Source organism: Hylobates moloch, unplaced genomic scaffold (genome assembly GCF_009828535.3).
Source record: "Hylobates moloch isolate HMO894 unplaced genomic scaffold, HMol_V3 SCAFFOLD_7, whole genome shotgun sequence".
Taxonomy (NCBI): domain Eukaryota; kingdom Metazoa; phylum Chordata; class Mammalia; order Primates; family Hylobatidae; genus Hylobates; species Hylobates moloch.
In genome coordinates this window covers 76,592,509-76,601,453 of record NW_026652282.1, presented here as the reverse complement: position 1 = coordinate 76,601,453, position 8,945 = coordinate 76,592,509, and positions in this window count along the sequence as shown.

Here is an 8,945-nt window from a genome sequence, read left to right as displayed (position 1 = left end):
GTGTCTGGTAAAGGGAAGGTAAAGATTATAATTGTGTTTCTAAAGAGCTAAGTAGAAAGTGGAGAACAAGAGGAATGAAGGAAAGAGAAATGAAATAATAATTTTATAATAACTTATTATCTTTCTCTTAGGAAAATTGGGTTACTCAACTACACTGACTTCTCTATTCCAGTCTCTGCTCTAAAACAGTTAATTAGCTTTTGTCAGGTATTCTGTTAGGAATTCATTGTTATGGGACAAGTTTTGACAAGATAATTTCTAGACTCGTTTTGTACATCTTTCATATTCTATGTACATATATTCATTTGTACTATGGTAGGTAGGTGAGAGAGAAAAAACAGAGGTAGAGAGACCATCGTGTGCCTCTCCTATCATTCCACATGAATAGCGACTTTCCCCTTCCTATAAATACGCACAGCCACATACTGGAAAGATATCATGTACTGCTTTCTGAATACGGGTACAATCTGTCATACAAGGTAGTGGTTTTCAAAATTTTCAAGTGGTACAGATCTTTATGCAAATAAGTTAAGTGAAAAATTAATTTACTAAATACACACAATTCTGCTCTTTTTTGAAAGTATAGGAGTAGAAAGCAGTGGAAAGTACCTGTCCTCAATCACTTGGCTTTCACCTTACCCTCCCTCTGAAATCCAATGGCCAACTCTGGGAAACTTTAGGATTTCATAATATTTTGTTTAATTAGTGGAAGGTGAAAAATCTGAGGGCTTGGAAGATAATTTAACTTCTACCAGGGACATACTAGTCTTCTTTATGAATTTTTCCTGCTTAAAATTGATCTCTATGTTTGCTCCGTGCAACACAGACACATGTATTTACTTAAATAGAAAGTAGTCAAAATAAAATAAAAAATTTACTTTCTCGGTCACACTGGCTGCATTTCAGTTGCTTAACAACCACATGTAACTAGTAGCTACTCCATTGTCAGTATCAATAAAGAACAGTACCATCATTGCAGGGTGTTCCACTGGACAGCATTGCTCTCAGCATTGTGTCTCTGTAAAAACTCTAAAATCTCCTTGTCTTTTTCAAATAAGTTATCACATAAATCCTAGGACAGGGACAATCAATATCAAATATGTTACACAAATACAAGAACACTTACAGAATTCTCTCTCTTTGTATGTTTTTGTGTGTGTATGTGTATTACTTCTCTCACTCTTTCTTTTATTAATTTATTTAGATTTACTGAAGATGTACTACATGTCAGTCACTGAAGTAGGTAATTGGGTAGAAATAGTGGGAAAAATAGTCACTGCCTCTGGTTTCATGACCCATAGCAGACAGTTGGGGAGATAAATATTAATCAAATAATTACACAAAGAAAAGTAACATACTCTGTATTATGTGCCATGAAGGAGAAGTACACATTAATATGAAATTGTACAATGAAGGGATCTAATCTAGTCAGAAAAGTTAAGAAAGATTTCAATGAGGAATTAATGATTAGGTAGGGTAGCGTTGTATGGTAGTGAGACAGGGACTGCTTAGGAGATTTATAGGTAGGGAAAAAAGCAAATGTGAAGGCCCTGGGGCATATATTTAAAAAAAAAAAAAAACTGAAAGAAACCCAGCATGACAGGAGCACAGAGAACAAAAGAGAGAGTCGTACAAGGAGATGTAAGGGCTAAAACTTATAGTATCTACAGACTAATGTCAAGCTCTTTTGTTTTCCTAAGAGAATTGGGAAGTCATTGCAAGTTTTCAAATAACTGAGTGACTTGATAAAATTTGTATTTGTAACACTCCTTCTGGATGCAGAGGAGAGCATAGATTGATAAGGGAAAAGGGTAGATGCATAGATGCATTACATCACTCATAATACTAATGTAGTAGTAGTCCAGATGAAAAAGGATGATAGCTTAGAAATCTTTTATTATTAAAAATGGGTAAAAGTGGCCTATTTGAGACATTTAGTGTGTAAAATCTACAGAACTAGTGGTATATTGGAGAGGAAGAAAGAAGAAGTGGGAGGTGGTCAAGGATGATCTCATACTTTATAATTTTTCCCATTGAAGGTGCAGTGCATTGAGATAAGAAAAACAGGTATACCTCAGAAATAGTTTGGGTCCAGAGCACCTCCATAAAACAAGTCAAGCAAATTTTGGTAGTAAATATAAAAGTTATGTTTGCACTATACTATATTAAGTGTGAAATAGCATTATGTCCAAAAAACAATGTACATACCTTTATTAAAAATATTTTATTGCTGAAAAATGCTAACAATCATTGGAGCCATCAATGAGTCATAATTTTTTGCTGATAGAGGGTCTTGCCTTGATATTGTTGGCTGCTGACTGATCTGGGTTGTGATTACTGAAAGTTGGGGTTGGCCATGGCAATTTCTTAAAACAACACTAAAATTTGCTGCATCAATTGACTCTTCCTTTCATAAAAGTTTTCTGCATAGCAAGTGATGCTCTTTCACAGAATTTTACCCATAGTAGAACTTCATTCAAAATTGGAATCAGAGAAGGAGGCAAGATGGCTGATTAGGTGCAGCCAGGACAAATATCTCCCACCAAGAAAACAGGACTTCAGGAAGACTGGCACACTCTCAGCAGATCTTCAGAGAGAAGGCATTGACAGTGGATGGAGAAAAAACACAGATGCTAGGCTGAAAGGGGAAGAAGCTAGGAACCTTGTGTGGGGCTACTGTGCGTCAGGACTTGTTCCTAGCCCCTAAGAACCCTGAGGAAAAGGCTGAGTTGGACAAGCAATCAACAACCTGTTCTCACCACAGGTCTCTGGAATACTGGCAGGAGACTCCTCGACCACCATGGGCACTTGAGTTGACAGGGAGAGCTGCTTAGAGATATGGTAGGGGCAGAATTCCAGCCAGTGTAGAGTCCAGAGGGTTTGGTGCAAGTGGCTGTAGAGAAGCATGGCCAGGGATGGCCATCTCCCCAGGCTCAACTTGATTCCATAGGAGATGTTAGTCCTAGGGGAACTGTGGAACCTAAACTCTGCATGCCAGTCTTGCCCATGAGAAGAAGCCCATCCAACCTGAGCACCCCTCAGTCTGCGGCCTTGCCCAGGGCACTAGCCTGGCATTCATTCTAGCTATGCTGCCACCACTGCTGCTGTGAACATCTGCTTGGAGGTTGGCACCTAAACACCTGCTAACACCCTGCCACAGCCAATGAACCTGCACCCCACCATGCTCCCACTGCTGCTACTGCTGGCATGTGTGACAAGGATAGATCCCACTACCCCTGCCATATCAAGTACTTTGGCTAGCACCACACATTGGAGTGTTGTGACCAGCAGTCTGAAAGCACATTGGCCTCTCTAGCACTCAGGTTCCTAACCTAGAGAAGACAGAGAAAAAAGCCAGGGCCTTATGCCATTCTCCCAGAGTTAGAGGATGCAGTCAAGGAGTCCTGAGCTGAGCCTTGCCCCCCTAAAACCTTCAAGAAATGAAGCCAGGAGACTAAACCTACATTATATCATAATCAAACCCTAAAGGATATCAAATATGATAAAAGGAAAAAAATCCCAAAGACAATAACTTCAAAGATTGAAGGAATATCAGCCCACACAGATGAGAAAGAACAAGCACAAGAACTCTGACAACTCAAAAAGCCAGAATGCATTCTTTTCCTTTAAATGTCCATACTATTTCTCTAGCAAGAATTCTTAACCAGGCTGAGTTGGCTGATATGACAGAAATAGCACTCAGAATGTACATAGGAATGAAGATCAAGATCTAGGAAAATGTTGAAACCCAATCTAAGGAAGCTAAGAATCACAGTAAAATGATACAGGAGCTGACAAAGTAGACAGTATAGAAAAGTAACTGAACTGATCAAGCTGAAAAACACACTACAAGAATTTTATAATGCAATCACACATATCAATAGAAAAATAGACCAAGCTTTGAAAAGAATCTCCAAACCTGAAGATTGGCTTTCTGAAATAAGACAGACAAGAATTTAAAAAATGACAAGAAACAAACAAATCTCTGAGAAACATGGAATTAAGAGATTGAATTTATGACCCATTGGTATCCCTGAAAGAGAAGGGGAGAATGAAAGTAACTAGTAAAACATATTTCAGGATATCATCCATGAGTACTTCCCCAGATTAGCTAGTAAGGTAAACAGTTAAATTTAGGAAATGCAGAGAACCCCTGTAAGATACTTCACACAAAGAATGTCCCTAAGATACATAACCATCATATTCTTCAGTGTCAAAAATAAAAAATAACGTTATAGGCAGCTAGAGAAAAGGGCAAGTCACCTACAAAGGGAAGCCCATTAGACTAGCAGCAGATCTCAAAGCAGAAAACCTACAAGCCAGAAGAGCTTACGGTCCTATATTCAACATTCTTATAGAAAAGAAATTCCTACCAAGAATTTTATATCCGGCCAAACTAAGATTCATAAGTGAAGGAGTAATTAGATTATTTTCAGACAAACAAATGCTGAGGATATTAGTTACCACTAGACCTACCTTACAAGTGTTCCTGAAAGAAACACTAAATATCAGAAAGAAAGATTGTTACCAGCCACTGAAATACACACTTAAGTACACAAACCAGTGACACTTTAAAGCAACCACACAAACAAGTCTGCATAACAATCACCTAATAACACTGTAACATGATCAAATACACATATATCAATAATAATCTTGAATGTAAATAGGCTAAATGCCCCAAATAAAAGGTACAGAGTGTCAAGCTGGATAAAGAAAGAGAACCCTATACTATGCTGTCTTCACAAGACCTATTTCACATGCAGTGACAAACATAAACTCAAACAAAAAGGGATGAAGAAAAATCTACCAAGCAAATGGAAAAAAACCCAGGAGTTGCAATCCTAATTTCAGACAAAACAGACTTGAAACCAACAAAAATCAAAAAGGACAAAGAAAGGCATTACATAATGGTAAAGAATTCAATTCAACAAGAAGACCTAACTGTCCCTAATATATATGCACCTAACACAGGAGCATACAGATTCATAAAGGAAGTTCTTTATTCATAAAGGCAGTCTCTTTAAAGAGACTTAGTCTCCCACACAATAATAGTGAGAGACTTCAATACCCCACTGACACTATTAGACAGATCATCATGACAGAAAATTAACAAACATATACAGGACCCGACCTCAATACTAGACCAAATAAACCTGATAGACATCTACAAAACTGTCCATTGAACAACAGTAGAATATACATTCTTCTCATCATCACAAGGTACATACACTAAAATTGACTACACAATCCAAAATAAAATAATTCTCAGCAAATTCAAAAGAATCAAAATCATAAAAATAGAATCCAAGACTACAAAAATAACTGAAAATCATGCAATTGAGTAGAAACTAAACAACCCACTCCTGAATGACTTTTTGGTAAATAGTGAAATTAAGGCAGAAATCAAGAAGTTCTTTGAAACTAATGAGAGCTAATATACAACAAAGAAGAATCTCTGAGATGCAGCTAAGGTAGTGTTCAGAGAGAAATTCATAGCACTAAAGCTCACATCAAAAGTTAGAAAGATCTTGATTTAGCAACCTAGCATCACAACTAAAAGTAAGGGAGGAGACCACCCTTCATATTGTCTTATGCCCAATTTCTGCCTCTAAAGCAAGAAGTAAAAACTAAAATGCAGAAATGGAATCCACAAGCAGATAGCCCAGCACCACGCCCTGGGCATGATAGTTAAAAATCAACCCCTGACCTAACTGCTTGTATTATCTATAGATTTCAGACATTGGATGGAAAAGCATTGTGAAAATCCCTGTCCTGTTCTGTTCTGTTCCATTCTAATTACCAGTGCATGCAGCACCTAGTCACATACCCACTGCTTGCTCAATCGATCATGACCCTCTCATGCAGACCCCCTTAGAGTTGTAAGCCCTTAAAAGGGACAGGAATTGCTCACTTGGGGAGCTCGGTTTTTGAAATGTGAGTCTTGCCAATGCTCCTGGCCGAATAAAGCCCTTCCTTCTTTAACTCAGTGTCTGAGGGGTTTTGTCTGCAGCTTGCCCCACTACAGAAGAACTAGATAAGCAAGAGCAAACCAATCTCAAAGTTTGCAGAAGACAAGAAATAAGCAAAAGCAGAGCTGAACTTAACAAGATTAAGACATGAAAAAGATAAATACAGGAGTTACTTTTTTGAAGAAAATTAATAAGATGGATAGGTCACTAGTTTAATAAAAAAGAAAAGAGAGAAGATCCAAATAAAAACAATTAGAAACAACAAAGGGGATGCCACTAGTAACATGTCAGAAATATAAATAACTATCAGAGACTAGTATGAACACCTCTATGCACAGAAACTAAAATATCTAGAAGAAGTGAATACATTCCTGGACACATACACCCTCCCAAGACTGAACCAGGAAGAAATTGAATCCCTGAGCATACTAATTGATATGGTTAGGCTATGTCCTCACCCAAATCTCATGTCAAATTGTAGTTCCCATAATCCCCATGTGTCATGGGAGGGACCTGGTAGGAGGTAATTTAATCATGTGGGTGATTTCCCCCATGCTATTTTTTTTTTTTTTTTTTTTGAGTCAGAGTCTGGCTCTGTCCCCCAGGCTGGAGTGCAGTGGCACCATCTCGGCTCACTGCAAGCTCCGCCTCCCGGGTTCACGCCATTCTCCTGCCTCAGCCTCCCGAGTAGCTGGGACTACAGGCGCCCGCCACCACGCCCTGCTAATTTTTTTGTATTTTTAGTAGAGACAGGGTTTCACTATGTTGGGCAGGATGGTCTCGAACTCCTGAGCTCGTGATCCGCCCACCTCGGCCTCCCAAAGTGCTAGGATTACAGGCTTGAGCCACCGCGCCCGGCCGCTATTTTCATGATAGTAAGTTCTCATGAAATCTGAGGGGTCTTCCTCCTTCACTCAGCTCTCATTCTTCTTCCTGCCACCCTGTGAAGAGGTGCCTTCCACCATGATTGTAAATTTCCTGAGGCCTCCCCAGCCATGCAGAGCTGTGAGTCAATTAAACCTCTTTTCTTTATAAATCACCTAGTCTCCGTATTTCTTCACAGCAACATGAGAATGAAATAATACAGTAAACTGGTACTGCAGAGAGTGGGGTGCTGCTATAAAGATACCCCAAAATGTGGAAGCAACTTTAGAACTGGGTAACAGGCAGAGGTTGGAACAGTTTGGAGGTCTCAGAAGAAGACAGGAAAATGTGGTAAAGTTTGGAACTTCCTAAAGACTTGGAGAACTCAGAAAACAGGAAGATACAAAAGTTTGGAACTTCATAGACACCTGTTGAATGGCTTTGACCAAAATGCTCATAGTGATATGAACAATGATGTTCAGGCTGAGGTTGTCTCAGATGGAGATGAAGAACTTCTTGGGAACTGGAGTAAAAGTCACTCTTGCTATGCAAAGAGACTGATGGCATTTTGCCCCTGCCCTAGTGATATGTGGAACTTTGAACTTGAGAGAGATGAGTTAGGGTATCTGGTGGAAGAAATTTCTAAGCAGCAAAGCATTCCAGAGGAAACAGAGCATAAAAGTTTGGGAAAATTTGCAGCCTGATAGTGTGATAGAAAAGAAAAACCTATTTTCTCAGGAGAAATTTAAGCCCACTGCAGAAATTTGCATAAGTAACAAGGAGCCAAATGTTAATCCCCAAACAATGGGTAAAATGTCTCCAGGGCATGTCAGAGACCTTCTCAGAAGCCTCTCCCATCACAGGCCCAGAGGCCTAGGAGGAAAAAATGGTTTCCTGGGCTGGGCCCAGGGCCCACCTGCTCCATACTGCCTTGATACATGGGGCCTTGTGTCCCAGTTGCTTCAGCTCCAGACATGGCTAAAAGGGGCCGTGTTTCAGCTCAGGCCATTGCTTTACAGGGTGTAAGCCATAAGCCTTGGCAACTTCTATGTGGTATTTATCCTGCAAGTGCACAGAAGACAAAGATTGAGCTTTGGTAACCTCCACCTAGATTTCAGAGTGTGTATAGAAATGCCTGGATGTCCAGGAAGAAATCCACTGCAGAGGCAGAGCCCTCATGGAGAACCTCTGCTAGGGTGATGCAGAAGGCAAATGTTGGGTCAGAGCCCCTACACACAGTCCTCACTGGGGCATTGCTTAGAAGAGCTGTGAGAAGAAGGCCAGCATCCTATACACCCTAGAATGGTAGATCCACTGACAGCTTCTGCCATACACCTGGAAAAGCCACAGACTCTCAATGCCAGCCTGTGAAAGCAGCCAGTACAGGGGGCTGTACCCTGCAAAGCCACAAGGACAAAGCTGCCCAAGGTTGTGGGAGCCCACCTCTTGCATCACCATGCCCTGGATGTGAGGCATGGGGTAAAACAAATTTTAAGGTTTAATGACTGCCCTATTGGATTTCTGAATTGAGTGGGGACTGTGGCTCCTTTGTTTTGGCCAATTTCTCTCATTTGAAGCATGTGAATTTACCCAATGACTGAACTTCCATTGTATCTAGGAAGTAACTAACTTGCTTTTGATTTTACAGGCTCATAGGCAGAATCGACTTGACTTGCCTCAGATGAGACTATGAACTTGGAATTTTGAGTTAATGCTGGAATAAATTAAGACTTTGGGAGACTGTTGGAAGAGCATGATTGTGTTTTGAAATGTGAGGACATAAGATTTGGGATAGGTCAGGGTAGAATGATAAGGTTTAGCTGTGTCCCCACCCAAATCTCATGTTGAATTATAATTCCCATAATCTCCAAGTGTTGTGGGAGGGACCTGGTGAGAGGTAATTGATTCACATGGGTGGTTTCCCCAATGCTATTCTCATGATAGTAAGTTCTCATGAGATCTGATGGTTTTATAAGGTGCTTTCCCCTTCTTTCAGCCCTCACTCATTATCTCCCCTGCCACCCTGTGAAGAGGTGCCTTTTGCCATGACTTTAAGTATCCTGCAGCCTCCCCAGCCATGCAGAACTGTGAGTCAATTAAACTGCCTTT